General features: G+C 40.3%; 1 protein-coding gene across 8 annotated transcripts in view; it reads left to right on the top strand.

Annotated features, from left to right (window-relative positions):
- Window positions 1-2,941: 2,941 nt before the first annotated feature.
- The window catches only part of TEC (tec protein tyrosine kinase), a 116,531-nt gene continuing 102,417 nt past the window's right edge, over window positions 2,942-17,055 (top strand). For 5 of the 8 annotated variants that reach the window (XM_027836509.1, XM_027836512.1, XM_027836513.1 and 2 more), the window contains exon 1: window positions 2,960-3,042. The gene's annotated coding sequence lies outside the window, so the exon portion shown is untranslated. Of the gene's footprint in view, window positions 3,043-3,168; window positions 3,295-17,055 lie in introns of those variants that run through there. The other 3 variants (XM_027836510.1, XM_027836508.1, XM_027836514.1) reach the window with 2 other exon arrangements.

The raw sequence follows: 17,055 nt of genomic DNA, 5'->3' as shown, positions 1-17,055 counted from the left end.
CAGTTGGCTTCATGCCAACCTGGAAAAACTGTATAAAGCAAGTCAAATACATGTCTTGTTGTAAGATTCCTGAGGGCAGGCGCTATATTATAGCTATGCCTATTATAGTTATACCTATATACTGGGGTGTGTTGGAAATAGTTCTAGTCAGAGCTGGTTATTAAATTTTTATTGTTAACATTTATACCTTGGAAATTGGCAAACCTACAAATCAAGGCTTACTTCATTGTTTTCTTGATTGTTTAGACTTAAGAAAGTGAAGAAGAAAATGTTAGTAATATAAATTAAATTTGAAACTGTGGAGTGTATATTTCTTTTGGAGAGCTGGTTGTTAAACATTTACCAGTATATGACAGCCTATAGAAGTATATAAGTCCAACATGCCAACACTTGCTTGAGCTCGAGAACACACACACACATCCACAAAGAAAGATACCCACTACTTACCATGATACTTTGCCTAAAGTAGGCAATGAATAAATGATTGCTAAATGAATTTATAATGCCCACCTTAAACCTAAATAAGTTTGTACCTGAAAGATGGTGCATATATACATATGCACACAAACATATGTACACTTCACAAGCTACATTTGCTTAGAATCTGAGTCTATATACATATACTATCACAATTATATTAAGATAAATCCATGATAATAATTTGACTCCTCTTTGGGGATGGTATGTTGCCCACCATAGTGGGGAGAAAAGACCTTTTATCCTACTCTTGGCTACTTCATTTGCCTAAGTCCCAAAAATACTTTAAAAAATATGGTTAATTGACAAAGCCTCTATATTTAAAATGGGGCTATTCTGTTTTCTGTTAAAGGCAGTGATCTTTTCAGGTGAGAAATAAACAATTACATTTAACTTTTAATCTTTTTGTTGTTATCAACCACATCCTGAATTCAGTTTTTACTTCTATTCATGGAGGTATGTGAAATTCTCTGACGGTCTATTTTTGCCTACATCCTGCCTCATAAGGTAGCCAGTGCTGTCTGATTTGAAAAGTAACCCTCTGCATTACATCTCTGTGGATGTTGAACCTTATTTACATACCTAAACTTGATAGATATAATATTGACTATCTGAAACTTTATAGTCACAGAGATATAGACAGATACACTACACTATTAGTTCTGGATAACAGTTACATTAACCTAGAGGCTTTATTAGTAAAGCATTTAAAAAAAGTTTTTCCCTTAAGATATGAGGGCCAAGGGGCAGCTAGGTGGCACAGTGGATAGAGCACCGGCCCCAGATTCAGGAGGACCTGAGTTCAAATCTGGCCTCAGACACATAACACTTACTAGCTGGGTGACCCTGGGCAAGTCACTTAACTCCCATTGCCCAACTAAAACAAAAACAAAAACAAAAAAAAGATATGAGGGCCAAAAAGAAAGTTTTTATATTGATCTACTCAAAGGATCTGCCCTCCACCCTTCTGGACACCCTTTCCCTGATATTTTCAGTCTAAAAAAGTAAGTTGAGCATTACCCCTGGGTTATCATCCTCAGTTGCTATCTTTACCATCCTTAATTTCTCAGAGTCTTTAGTCTTCAATGATTAAAGTACAAAGACCCACCCAAAAATATGAAGCAATCTCTTGCTTAATTAAAGGTTAATTGGAATGTAGCCCTTCTTCCAATCTAGTCAACTAACACCTTGTTAGTTAAGGTGTGTGGGCTGCTGGGATGGGATTGGGGATTTTTATGGCCCCTTTTGAGAGCTAGTCTAGTGGAATACTGAACACAGAATAAGCCTGAGTAAGTTCTATCAGAGCTCTGGCATACCCTTTGATGAGGCTACCCAAAATTTATATCATAAAGAAATGGTATATTTTAAATCTGCAAATATTCATTTTACATAGCGGGCTGCCCTCCACTTGCTTCTGCTGGGGCTCCTGGCCCAGGCCGGGCAAATTGAAGTAGGGAAGGGGCTATTGATTAGACAGGTGGCAGTTGGGCCATGGACAAAGTTCTCTTTTACAAATTTGCCAAAAGCTATTAGATTCTCACTGAGGGTTATAAATCAGGCCAGGAGCAGGATATCAGGCCACTAAGCATAATGTCTCAGGAGAAAGAGACCCATGCCACTCAAACCCTCCTGGGGCAACTGCCACGGACCCCACAAATCCAACGAGAAACTTTTGGTTGCCCTGGCAAAGTTGTTTCTTTCCTGTATTATGTATTTCTTAGTTACCTAAAAAAAAACCTCTTTCCCTTACTTACCAGAGGAAGTGAAGGTTCTAGTGCCAATTCTGCTGAGCAAATCACTAGAAGTTTTCAGAATCTCACTTTCCTCCTTTGGAAACCAAAAGGGTCGCATCGGATGATTTCTCAGTTCCCTTCACCATCACAGAGTGTGAACTCTGGTTTTGCCTTTCTTGGTATTCCCTGTGCCTAGCACACTGCCTGGCCCAGAGTCAGCGCTTAACAAATGATTGTCGACTGACTGACTGATTCTTGCCAGTATCCAGAAGGACTGGCCAGCGATAGTGGCGAGTCACCCGCAGGTGGCACTGCTCAAGGCTCTGACAGGGTTCGAGGATTCAGGGCGCTTTCGGAGCCCCCATGTGAGAGGAAACAGGAGCATAAGGAGACCCAGCGACCCCGCTTTGCCCGCCAGCAATTGCGCAAAGCCTGAGCAGTCCCGGAGAGCCGAGCCTCGGAGCGCCGGGGCGGCCAAGCTGCCCATCGCGCCCCTGGCTGCAGCTTGGTTGAGTCGCGGGAGGTGGCGGAACCTGTTGCGGTCCTCGCTGGGTAACCTCTGCAGATCCACCCCTTTTTTTTCCCTGGCGGCCGCGAGGCGTGGGACGGGCAAGCCGTGGCGGGAACCGAGGTCGCCCGGCCTGGGCCGGCGGCTCCAGCAAGAGCAAGTGGAGGGCGGCTCCCGGGGCGGGGCGAGGCCAGGCCATCTCCTTCCCTCCCGCCCTTCTTCCCTTCATCCACCTTAGCCACGAGAGCTTGGGGTGGACTCGCTCCATCCACTTTCGTCCTTCGCAGCTCGGGGTGCGGCGGGCCGGCGTGCCGCACCAGCCAGGTAAGGGTGCCACCGCCCAGGGGGCGGGCCTGGCAAGGTGCGGGGATTCTGGACCGCTGGGGGGCTGGAGGTGGCTGGGGGAGGAGTGAAAATGGGCGAGATAGGAGGTCGCCTCTCATAAACCACTCCGGGGAACTGTCCTGGAGGAATGGTAGAAAAAGGCTGGAGGAGATGGCTGGGGGAGAAATAGCCTCTCCTACTTTTCCCTTCTTACTAAGGAGAGGTGAATTGGACTGACTTTTTACTCACCAGGTAAGTGGCGCTGACACCGTAGAGGAGCTGGGTTCAAATCCTGCTTTGGAAACTACTTTTGTGTCCCTGGGCAAGTCTTAGGGCTTCACTTTGCTTATTTGTAACCGGAGGGGGTTGGACTAGATGGAGTCTGAGGTCCCCTCGAGCTTCTCGTCTCTTACTTCTGTAGGATTTCCTCTGACTGGGAGGCAGGCAGGCAGGCAGACACTGGTGCGCATTGCAACTTGAATCTAAGCCGGGGAGTCCCCAAGCTCCCCACCAGCTGATACTGTAGCTGAGTGCTTTCCGGCCACTTGCCTATCTAGTCTTTCCTTTCGTGTTGGAAAGGCAGTAGGATCTATGGCTTCAGAATTAGGGTGTGTGTGCTTCATTTCCCAGCCAGTAGTCCAGTGGTATCCCTTCCCCTTTTCCAGCTCTTTGGACATTGGGGTATAATACCAGGGAAGGGAGCCAGAGAAATTATGGAAGTTGGTCTGTGTGCCTCCCTTTGTCACGTTTTCATTTATTTTCCTCTGCTTGAATCTTGAGAAGTTTGGAGTTTGGTCTATAAATAAGAGAAAACTTCTTGGCCTAGGAAATGTATGTCCTGCATTCCCTTTTGTTTCCTTCCTGATATGATGGGATATCAGATTTCGAACTGTTAACGTACTTTGGAAACCAGACTATTATTTAATTAGAAGAGTTAATATAAATGTCAGCACAAAACAACAAAGATTGGGACTGTGATTAAGAGGGACAGAGAGGGCTGACAGTGTGGTGTACATGCACAGATGAGTCCTGGTTTTCCAACAGAAAATGGATGTGTTTATTTTCCTCTTTGGAAATTCTGAGAGTTTATTTTTCTCTTAGACAAATTTCTTTATATTGTACAGTAAGTTAAAGACCAGTGGGTTTCTCAGTTGTATTTTAAAGTTTAACAGGCTAGTTTGGGCCATGTAGTATTTATACTAAGTCAACTTTGTATAATGTTGATACTATAATAACAAATAATACATTTGATTGACAGCTATGTTTGAGCATGTAGAAAAGACCAAAAGTCTGTCTTGTAAAGTTACACGTGGAGAAGAATGCTATATTTATCTTTTTCACAGTTCCTTTTGTCAAATACATCATCCAAAACACAGGAAGCCTTCCTTAACCCCTCTTAATATTAGTGCTTTCCCTCTTTGGTTATTGTTCAGTCCTGTCAGACTCTTCATGTCCCCATTTGGGGTTTTCTTGGCAGAGACACTGGCATGGTTTGCCATTTCCTTCTTCAGCTCATTTTACAGATGAGGAACTGAGGCAAACAGGGTCAAGGGACTTGTCTAGGGTCACACAGCTATTAAATGTATGAGGCCAGATTTGAACTCATGAAGGGGAGTCTTTTCGATTCCAAGCTCAGCACTCTATGCACTGTGCCACCTAGCTGCCTCTCCCTCTTCCCACCCCCCTTTTAATTATTTCCTGTTTATCTGGTATATAGCTTGCTGTGTATATATTTGTTTGTGTACTGTCTCCCCCTAGAGATTATAAGCTCCTTGATGTTTGGGACTGTCTTGCTTCTTTCTGTATCCCCAGTGCTTAGCACAATATCTGGCACGTAGGAGGCCCTTAATAAATGTTTATTGAATTTATTGAATGAATAAAAATAGAAGAGTCTCTGTTACTTATACATATCTGAGTTTGAGCTATCATTTCTTCTTACTAGATAATGATAAAACACCTGAATTCAAATCAGCCTGAGAAATATTTTAAAAAAATAAATAAAATACAACAAAACATAGACAACATTAATACATGGCTATTAATTCTAATATGCAGCCTAGGACTGATTTCTAATTGAATCTTATACCACTGGTATAGAGGCAGCTAAGTGACTCAGTGGATAGAGTACTGGGCCTGGAGTCAGGAAGACCTGAGTTCAAATTTGGCCTCTGATACTCACTACTTGTGTGACCCTGGGCAAGTCACTTAACTTCTGTTTGCCTTTACCCACCGGAGAACGAAATGGCAAACTGCTCCAGTATCTTTGCCAAGAAAACCCCATAGGGGGTCATGAAGAATCAGATATGACTAAGCAACACCACTGGAATGACCTCTAAGGTAACCTTATAGCTCTTAGTTTATGAGTCCAGGAGCTACTTAAGACCAAGGGCTTCATTTGGTCAAAGCATGATAAATACCCTAGAGCAGGGGTGTGGAATCCATGGCCTTGAGGCCACGTGTGGTCCCTAGGTCCTGAAGTTCAAAGTTCGGCCTGAATCTCAGTCAAAGGGCTGCACTTGAGGACCTACGGGCCACATGTAGCCTCGACGCCTCGGGTTCCCCACCCCTGCCAAAGGGTTAGGGGTTGAACATGTGACACACAGGGATTGAGATAATTTTTATTAGCCTGTGCCTAATGGGAGCAAGTTTGTCCTATTACCCTTCCTCTTCTCTCTGCTGAAGGTTTTGACTACAGGCCCTGGGTTAATGGACTTCCAGGAGCCTGAGATTGTGAGTCTAATGGAGTCCCTTTCTAATGCTTTCTTTCCCTATTCTCACCAATATGATCACCAGCTTCTTATTTTGAATTGTTAATGTTTTCTCCCTTCTTAAATTACCTAGCATTATATTTATTTGTATACCTGTTACACAAACATATTTTTTTAGAGGTAGTGTGGAAGACAGAGCACTGGGCCTCAAGTCAGGAAAACCCTCAGACAATTACTAGTTGTCTGACCCTGGGCAAGTCATTTAACCTGTTTGCTTCAGTTTCCTCATCTGTAAATAGAGGATCATAAAAAGCACCTACCTCCCAGGTTTGATGGGAAGAGCAAATGAGATAATAATTGTAAAGTGCTTATCACAGTGCCTGGCACATAGTAGGCACTATACAAATGTTAACTATTATTAGCTCTTATTGTTATATGTGGGTCCAGTATACAAACAAATCTTGTTAGAGGCATCGAGGTGGCACAGTGGAGATGGTCTTCGACCTAGAGTTAGGATGAGTTCAAATTTGACCTCAGACAATGACTGTGTGACCCTGAGCAAGTCACTTAATCACTGCCTGCCTCAGTTTCCCTCAACTGTAAAATGGTGATAATAATATCACCTACCTCACAGGGTTGTTGTAAGAATCAAATGAGATATTATTTTTTTAAAAAATTTTTTATTAATTTTGATTTATCAATAATCACTTCCATAAGCTTTTGAGTTTTAAATTTCTCTCCCCCTCCTTCTCTCCCTTCCCTCCCCAAGATGGCTCACAATCTGATATAAGCTATACATATACATTCCTATTAAACGTATTTTCATATTAGTGATGTTGTAAGTAAGAATTAGAACCAATAGGAGGAACCACCAGAAAGAGGAAACAAAACACAACAGAAGAAAAAAAATAGCAAATAGTGTGCTTCGATCTGCATTTGAACTCCATAGTTCTTTCTTTGGATGTAGATAACATTTTCCATCATGAGGCCTTTAGAGATATCTTTAGATCCTTGTATTGCTGAGAAGAGTCTAGTCTATCATTATTAGTCATCGCACAATGTGGCTGTTACTGTGTACAATGTTCTCCTGGTTCTGCTCACTTCACTCAGCATCAGACCATATAAGTCTTCAGGTTTTTGAGATACTACTTTAAAAGCACTTAGCACAGAGCCTGGAAACATAAGTGCTTAATAAATGCTTGTTTTCTTCCTCCCTCCCTCCCGTCCTTCCTTTCTTCTCTCCCTTACTACTTTTCCTCCCTTCCTCCTTTTCCTCCCTTCCTCCCTTTCTTATTCCCTTTCCCACCTTCTTTATTTCCTTCCTAATTTCCTTCCTTCTTACCTTCCCTCCTTATTTCCTTCCTTATTTCCTCTCTCTCTCTCCCTCCCTTCCTTCCTTCCACAGCCTTCCTAGTAGAATATATGCTATTTGAGAGCTCCTTGTTTTCATCATTGCATTTCTACTCCCTAGCCCAGTGTCCTATACATAGTATGGATGGTTGATAAATGTTTGTTGAATTTGAATTTTGATATACTACAAAAAGCATGAGATGTGGCATGACTAGTACGTATAGACCCAGTTAGGAAGACCTAGATATTCAAGCCCCATCATGACTGTGTAACCACAGGCAAATCACTTTGCCAGGCATAGGCAGCTAGGTGGTACAGTGGACAAAATGCTGAACTTGGAGTCAGGAAGACCTGAATTTAAATTGAACCTCAGTCACTAGCTCCATGACCCTGTTTGCCTCAGTTTCCTCAACTGTAAAATAATAACTGTCAATCTCACAGGGTTGTTGTGAGGATCAAATGTGCTTCGCACAGGGCCTGGTACGTAGTAGGTATTATATAAATGCTTATTACCTCTTCCCTAAACCATAAGGTACAATATAAATAAATACAAATATAAATATAGATGATATTTTTTCACCACCTACACCACTCATCATCCCTTTGCCTAGGGAGAAATATCTCCTTCTTCCTGGAACAGAAATGACTGACATAATAACTAGAGGATCCAAAAGTGAAATGGACTGCCTTACGAGGTAGTAGTGGGTACTCTCAATTCATGTCAATAAACATTTATTAAGCACCTACTATATGCCAAGCACTGTGCTTGACAACTTTTTTTTTTTTTGGTGAGGCAATTGGGGTTAAGTGACTCGCCCAGAGTCATACAGCTATTGACAACTTCTTGCAAAGACTGGATGACCCTTTTCTGGTGTATTATAGAGAAGAAAGAAACAAGTATTAAGTGCCTACCTATGATGTGTCAGGCATAGTGCTAAGTGCTTTACAAATAATATCTCATTTAATCCTCACAACAAACCTGGGAGGGAGGTGCTATTATGATGCTATTTATTATCCCCATTGTGCAGTTGAGGAAACTGAGGCAGACAGTGTTTAAGCGACTTGCCCAGGGTTGCACAACTAATAAATGTCTGAGGGCAGATTTGAACTCAGGTCTTCCTGATTCCAGGCCTACTGCTCTGCCTTTTTCTTGTTTAGGCACTGACTGGTTGCATGAGGTAGCTTCTGAGCTCTCTTCCAACTCCATAATTCTGTGTTTTCTTTCTCTGGAGTACATGCAGGCTCCAACATGATGATGGAAAGGTTGTCAGTGTTGGGCTTAGTGCAATATTATGTGCCCTGTGGCTATCAAAAGTCTTGGTCGATGACCATGTTGCATAAAAAATACATTTTCCCACAATATGTATATAGGCAAAATTAAACAGAGAGCTAAGCCTTGGTTATCCAATTTTTTCACTTGGGCTGGGCTAGAAACTCAGTAAAACCCGTGGGAGTTAGAGAGATGATTGGGGATCAGACCCATGGTGTCCAAATACTAGTAACCTTGTAGTAAACATTGTAATTATCGGAAATAACTTGAATTATCAATCCCTACAAAGATTGCAACCAGTGTCAAGGGCCTTCTAAATTTCTGCCTTTCCACCTTCAAAAAAGCAGAGTCAGATCTGCCCTTGTTGAAGCAACTTTGGAATCTGCCATCCTTTCTGCTCCCTATCCTAACTAGGATTCAGGTACTCGGATGTTGACTCTAATTCTGACTTTGCGTTTAGCTCTTCCTGATTTTGTTTTGACAGCTCCCCCACCCCCCTCCTCACTGAAGGGTTGATTCCTCTGCCTGGGCATTCATGTGTGTTTCCACCCTGCCCCACCAGCACCTCTCTTTTTGGGCTTGGCTTTCCCCTCGGATTGTCTACAACTGGCCACCTCCCTGTAGATAACACACCTGTGTTAGCCCTCCCAGGACCTGCATTTATCCTAGAACTCTTTCCCCTGGCCCTGGGGTCCTTGATTCCATCTCCCAGGCATCATCCTGTTTCTGGCTGTCTCTTTTTGAGATAGAATGTTAGGTTCTCAAAGAGAAAGCAAGCTCTTAAAGTCAGAGATGATTTAATTTATGTCTATCTCTAGTCTAGCCTACCACCTAGCATAGATTGCTTACTTTCATAAATTCCTGTTGCTTGACTCTCGGCTCCTGAGACCTGCATGTTACTTCCCCATCCTATTTCTCCTGCCTGACAACCTTTGCCATCCTGGTCCATCTTTTTGGAGCTGGCATGACTCTGTCATGGCATTAAACTTATTATTAGCATGACAAAAAATGCTTTCTAAACCTCACAGCTCTACATAAATGCCTGCTATTATCATTCATGAAGAAAAGATGCAGATTCCCAGAATGGTGCATTCTGCTTTGTAGTACTGTTTCACAGGTAAATACACAGGTAACACCATTTGTTGAGCAGGAGAACACAGGAGGGCTCCTAGCACTAACAGGTGTTCTAGCACAGGTTTACTTTTGATCTGGTCAGACAGGAAAGCAGTTTTGGAGGGGTTAAATAAGCTTACTTTATTCTAGTCTAGTCTTTTCAAAAGGGTTGCTGATAATGGGAGCACCAACTCTAACAGCATTTCCTAATAACCCTTCTCATAGGGGCTAAGCCTCAATGGAGGCCAGTTGAGGCAAACACACAGATTCCCTGCAAGCCTTGATGGGGGCCGATCAAGGCAGGTATATGCATTCCTCTATGCATTGCCCAAATCCCAAAATGGGTTCCCCCCTTACTGACCAGTGTCCACTTGCTTTATAGGGCAACAGATGAAGAGGGCATATTGCCAACAATAGCCATATAGGTTAACTTTAACAATATCATCATAACCTAGCACAGCACACACGTAGTAACCATCACGTTTTACACATATATATATGTATGTATGTATGTATGTATGTGTGTGTATATATGTATATATGTGTGTATGTGTGTATGTATGTGTGTATATATATAAATATATATATATGTATATATATATCTCACCCCTATATTTCATTGCAACTGTGCATTAGAAGTTGTTTTCAACCATAATTCATGGGAAATATTCTAGGATCCTGGAACTATTATCTAAAAAGGAATAACCAAATCCTCCTTACACACACTAAAATCCATCTTACTTAAAAATATACAGAAAATGAAAATTATTTATGTTGGGTAAGATGGGAGATTCAGTAAGTCTTGCTACCCTGGAGGCAGATAGGAGAACAGCTTGATAAAACTGAGGATAATGATGATAATATAACATCCTTATGTATGTGGTGTTGAAATAAGTGCCATCAAAAACAGAAACTCACCTAATATGAACGACTCAACCAGGTGCATTGTTTTGTTCTGGGATAATAAATGTGCTAAGCCCATTGTCCCATGCCTTCCCTTGGGTTGCTGTTCTTATTGCTTGGAATGACCTCTCTACTTCCCTCTGTCTATTCAAATCCAAATCATTCATTTTATCATAAGATTTGTAGAGCTAAAAGGGACTTTAAAAATTGAGTGAGTGGACTTCAGTCAGGAAGCCTGGAGTTTGAATAATACTGCAAACACTTTCTAGCTATGTGACCCTGGGCAGGTCATTGAATGGGAATGATGATAACACTTACCTCTTGGTTGCTGAGAGGATCAATGAAGATAACATGTGTAAAGTGATTTGCAAACCCTAATGTGCTACATAAATGTTAGCTACTATTATTATTGTTGTTGTTGTTGTTTCCAATCTCATTTTACAAAGTGTGAAACTGAATTCTAGCTATGTTAAATGACTTGTCCAACACCACACTGATGCTAATGATAATGATAGCTGACGTTTATGTGGTGCTACATGTAATAATCTCATTTGATCCTAATAGCAGTCCTGGGAGGTTCAGTATTACAGGAATTATCATCCTATTTTTCAGATGTGGAAACCATTACACAGTGGTTAAATGACTTGTCCAGGGTCACACAGTGGGAAATGAGGCAACTTGATCCTTATTCACAAGGCCATTTAGTTCCAGATTGGAAGTTCAAACCATTTGACTCTGAGTTCTTTGTTCTAAGATTTGAACCTGGGACCCTAATAGTCGAGTTCAGGGTCTACGTCTTTCCTGAAGGTTTGAGTAATTTGTCTTTTTGTCCATACTAGTTTGAATTGATGTGAATTATTTGTAAAATTCTTTCTTGAACTCCCGGGCTTAAAAGTGGGTCTATACAATTTAGCACTTAATTATACTCTTTTGTATTAGATATTATTTCATGTATATTACTCCTATTCCCTCAACTAGACTGTAATCACCTTGAAGGCTGAGAGCTTATCTTTTCTTCTGCGTAATAACAATAACTTTTGTCTAGAAGGAGGTAGGTGCACAGTGGAGAGAGTGCTGAGGCTAGAATCTGGAAGATCTGAGTTCAAATTTGGCTTCAGATACTTACTAATTGTGTTTACCCTAGGCAAGTAACTTAACCTTTGTTTGCTTTGTTTCCTCATTTGTAAAATGGAGATAATAGTAGCTCCTACCTCCTAGGGTTGTTGTGAGGATGAAATATGATATTTATAAAGTGCTTAGCACACAGCACAGTCTGGCACATACCATATAACACTAACACACACATATATACACATGTGCAAGTATGTAAATGTATAAATATTATTATATAAAACATGATATATGTATATTTATAATTTATCAAAATTAATTTCTATACACTTATAGTTACATGTTTAAATAATTTAATACAATTTAAGAAATATTATCTACTAACATATATTACTATATAAAAAGAAATGTTATTAATGATATAAATGTATATATGTTATTTATTATTATTATTATATCTGTAATAGTTTAAAGTTTATAAAACATTTTCCTTACAGCAATCTGGAGAAGTCAGCTGAGTAAGTATTATACCCATTTTACAAATGGGATGTTGAAGGTCAGAGAGATAAAGTGACTTGTTCCTTGTTACACAGGCCATTCAGTTCCACATAGGGTGTCCAAATCAGGTCTTTTAGCCTTGAAGTCCAGTGTTCTTTCCATCACATCACTGTTTTCTAGTCAGAGTGCTAATATTCTTACTTTTTAGAATAGATAAAAATGGCCTTTTTTTGTGAGTACATAGACTAAATTTAGGCCATCTAGTCTAGTAGGTTTTTAATTTCTAAAGGAAGAAAGTTTTTTCATCTCAGGCTATAGTTGAGTGACTGTTGAAAGAAATAGAAGATGTCCAAAATGTATATTAGCACAATAGAAAACTGTAAACCTAAAATTTATACATACAAGAAATGATATGGTGAAAATAACTAACTTACAAAAAGGTGTTCTAAAAATTTGTTTGGAATTCAGAATACATTATTTCTGTAGGAACAATGTTCCATTTCTCAGCTTTCCCACCTAAAGCCTATTCAATACATAATATAACAGAAGCATAGCATAACAATAGTATATAATCTAACAAGTGTTTGTAATAGTATTTCTATGAGAAAATGATTATGTTCAGAGTTTCAGTTTGTGGTGTCAGAAAAACATATCAGTCCTAAGTTCGTTTTCATTTAACAAAAATTTATTTCTCCTACTTTCTCCCCATTTGGAAAAAAAAAAAAAAGAAAACCAGTTTGACATATATATATATGTGTATATACACACACACACACATACATGCATACATACATATATATGCATACATATATACACATATACACATATATGTATATATGGTCAAGTGAAGCAAAATAAAATCCTCCATTGGCTATGCTCAAAAATATATGTCTCATTTTGCATCCCAAGTCTAACACTGGTTGGTCAGGAAGTAATTGGGATGGTTCATCATCAATCCTCAGGAATTTTGGTTCGTCAGTTGCATTGACAAGAGTTTTAAAGTCTTTCAAAGTTCTTTGTCTTTACAATGCTGTTTGCCTTTTCAATGTTTTTGTCTTATAAATTGTCTGGTTCTGCTTACTTCATTCTGCACCAGTTCATGTAAGTCTTCTTAGGTTTCCCTGAAACGGACCCTTTTCATTATTTCTTAAGGCACAATAACTAGCATGCCATTATATTCAAATAGGATAATTTATCTAGGCATTCCCCAAATGATGGGCACCCTTTAGTTTTCAGTTCTCTGCTATAATGAAAAGAGCAGCTATAAATATTTTAATATGCCCTTTTCTTTTTTCTTTGATCACTTTGCGCCTAGTAGATTATATATTTATTTCTTACTAGCCTGACCCCAGTGGGATTCAGTTCCTTGAAAAGAAGGTACGTCACTGTCATTCCAATTCCACCTCTTTCCCCATTTTATATAACCTTTATTGTAACAGAAAAGCAGTTAACTGAAACTGACAAAGTGACCATATCTGACAACATATGCGTAAGACCGACAAAATGGCCATTATTTGACTACATAGGCAACATTCCACACCTGTGGTTTTCCTCTCCCCACCCCCCACTGAGAAAAGGGAAATTTATTTACTCATAAGTCCTCAGGAATCAAAATTCTTCACCTCCCTGCCTTCGGACTAGTGGGAACAGTGAAAGGGATTCCCCTACCTAGCTCCTATGATCTGGTTACAGCATAGTTTGAGAAGCAGAGGGACAGAGATAGGGACTAGGGGCTTATGGAAGGTGATAGGGGTCAAAGATATGAATTTTCCAAAGAGTCAGGCTAAGAAGCTTTGGTGGGGGTAAGGTAGGAGGTAAGAGGGGTGGGAGGTAGTGGAGGGTGGCGGGGAGGAGTAGCCTTTAACAAAAACTCTAGATAGCCTAGAGGTGCTTTTCCTCTCTGCCTTCATTTTCCCCTTCCCTATTCACTTTCTTTTCTTTTTGAGCCCAAGGACTTACCTCTTTCCTTTTCTACCAACATTTGGATTCAACAAACATCTATGAAATGTCTGTTATGTATAGGATTCTGTATTAGGTGACAAGGATAATCTATATGGTACAGACCCTGTACTCAAATAAATTATAATCTAATGGAGGTGGTGGGGGAGGGAGACATCACACTTTCCCTTGTATCATAATTATTTATGACTGCATAAGTGCAAAAGAAAGGTCCAGGCAAAGTAATATGAGAGTGTTAAGTAGGGAGAGGGCATTAATCACCTGGATTGTTTAGTTAGGTTTCATGGAAGAGTGGATTTGAGCTTTGAAGGAAGAGACTTCAGCTGTTGTCGATGGAGAATGGTATAGAAGCAGAGGTGCAGAGAAGGGCAAGAGAAGTTTGGTTGGCAAAAGGGAGTACAGAAAAAGATTAGTATGAGAGAACTCTGGCAAGATAGGTTGGATTCATATTATGGAAAATCTTGAATCATATAGTAACAACAATAATAATAACTAATGTTTATATAGTTTATATAGTGTCTATTATGTGTCTGGCACTGTACTAAGCACTTTGCAAATATAATCTCATTTAACCCTCACAACAACCCTGGGCAGTAAGTGCTATTATTATCCTCATATTACAGTTGAGGAAACTGAGGCAGACAGCAATTAAGTGACTTGTCCAGGGTCACACGGCTAGAAAGTAACTGAGGCTGGATTTGAACTTTGGTCTTCCAGACTCCAAGCTTATCCACTATATCACCTAGCTGCTACGATGACAAACTTACGCTTGATATTCCAGGGCATGGGGAAGCACTGTAATTTTTTCAGTAGAAAGTTTAAGTCATCAGAGTGATGCTTTAGGAAAATTACTCAGGCAGTGGTATGTAGGATAGATGGATTGAAGAGAGGATAGATAAGAGATAAATCAGGAAGATCAGTTTAGGAAATGGTTACAATAGTTCAAGCAAGAGATAATGACTACCCAACATAGGGTAGTTGCAGTGAGAGTGGAATGGTGGCAAACCCTAGAGGTGTTGTCAAAGTAGAATTGATAAGGTTGTTGTTGCTGTATTTGGCCTAGAAGAGGACCATGACATCAGGGAGATCATGACATAACTTGCAATTGACTTTGTTTTGAGTGAGGGAGGGCTGTGCAAAGTCACCAGCCTAACTTTCTCCTACAGAGCATCTGGGTCCAGTAGCCAGATATTCATCATGATGACTAGAGATAGCTCAGGATGCAATGGGAGACCCTGGCCCTTTTAGGGTAAGTTCTTTTCAGGTTCTCACTTTGAGTGAGGCAGAGCCCATTTAGTGAATAGGCCTCTTTAAGAAGTGAGTCAAGGGATGGCCCCTTCAATTAAAAAAAAAATCAAACTGGGAAGGGAAAGTTGGGTCATGAAGAGATTGGTGGTATTCTTGATAGAACTAGAAAAAGCTAGGGGAAAGGGGTAGGATTTTTTTGAGGGGAAAAGATGACTTCAGTTCGGGTCCTGTTGAGGTAGAGCTGCTGATGGAATATCCATGTGGAAAAGGATTCCAAGCAGGGAGACCCAAACCAAATTAGGTAGAAATGATTTTTTAAAAATTTATTTATTTATTTTTAGTTTTCAGTATTCACTTTTGTAAGATTTTGAGTTTAAGTTTTTCCCCCCTCCGTCCTCTCCCCCTTTCCCAAGACAGCATGCAATCTCATATAGGCTATACATGTACAGTCATCTTAAACATATTTCCACATGACTCATGTTATGAAAGAAGAATCAGAACAAAAGGGAAAAAGCCACAAGAAAGAAAGAACAAAAAACAAAAAAGAGAAAATAGTATGCTTCGATCTTCGTTCAGACTCCGTAGTTCTTCCTCTGGATGTGGATAGCATTTTCCATCATGAGTCTTTTGGAGTTGTCTTAGATCCTTGCATGGCTGAGAAGGGCTAAGTCTGTCAAAGCTGGCCATCACACAATGTTGCTCTTGCTGTGTACAACGTTCTCCTGGTTCTGCTCACTTCACTCAGCATCAGTTCATGCAAGTCTTTCCAGGTTTTTCTGAAATCTGCCTGCTCATTGTTTCTTATGGAACAATAGTATTCTATTATATTCATATACCACAACTTGTTCAGTCATTCCCCAATTGATGGGTATCCCCTCAGTTTCCAACTCTCTGCTACCACAAAGAGAGCTAGGGCAGGAATTCTTAAGCCAGGGTCTACTGTAGATTTCAGAGTTTCCAAAAACTTGGCAAAATGCCTTGTCTTTATTTTCACTAACCTTTGGCTTTCTTTGTAATCCTATGTATTTAATTTTATTCATTTAAAAATCTAATTCTGAGAAAGGCTGCACGGCCTCTGCCAGACTGCCAAAGGGATACACCGCACACAAAAAAGTTGAGCCCCTTTACTCTAGAGCATCCTGTCGTAAAGAGGCACAGTCAGAGAGTCCTGAGGATGCAGGATTCAAAGACAAAAGTTTACAAAGAATTTGTGGGAAGGTGTAACAATGGATAAAATTGTTTTTTTCGTAAAGATGAAAGATGAGAAACAGAGGTCATAACAGTCTGTTGCAAGATCACCATCAACATGGCGCAAGTGAGGAAGCCTGAATTATCTTCTTTTACTGCAGTGGCCTGGATGGACCTGTAAGGGATAAATGCTATGTAAATGTGCTATGTTAGGTGTGTTCTGTCTTTTATTTTCACTTAACTCTTCCTAGGAAAAAGACAAAGTCACACTTAGGTGCTGCTGCTGTTGGTTGTTTGTATTGAAGGTGTGAGGGAGGTGGACAAATAAATAAGATTTGACTACATTTCAGGGAAAATCAGGCTCGGATTTTTAAGCATAGTGGAAAGAATAAATAGATTGTATGGAATACAGAGGCATTCATGAACCGTAAGAGTGAGCCATGTAAGACCTTTTTTTTAAAATTTTTAGGCAATTGGGGTTAAGTGACTTGCCCAGGGTCACACAGCTAGTAAGTGTCAAGTGTTTGGTCTGAGGCTGCATTTGAACTCAGGTCCTCCTGACTTCAGGGTTGGTGCTCTATCTACTGTGCCACCTTGCTGCCCCATCATATAAGACTTTTTAGAAAGTAAGATCTACAACCTTTGTCGCAGAGAAAAGTCGAAAAAAATTCACCTCCTCTTTTTTGTGCAGAAGTAGGAGACTTG

Source organism: Vombatus ursinus, unplaced genomic scaffold (genome assembly GCF_900497805.2).
Source record: "Vombatus ursinus unplaced genomic scaffold, bare-nosed wombat genome assembly UNPS02014818.1, whole genome shotgun sequence".
Classification (NCBI taxonomy): Eukaryota; Metazoa; Chordata; class Mammalia; order Diprotodontia; family Vombatidae; genus Vombatus; species Vombatus ursinus.
Note: the sequence above shows the minus strand (reverse complement) of the source record. Positions and strands in the feature narration are given on the sequence as shown.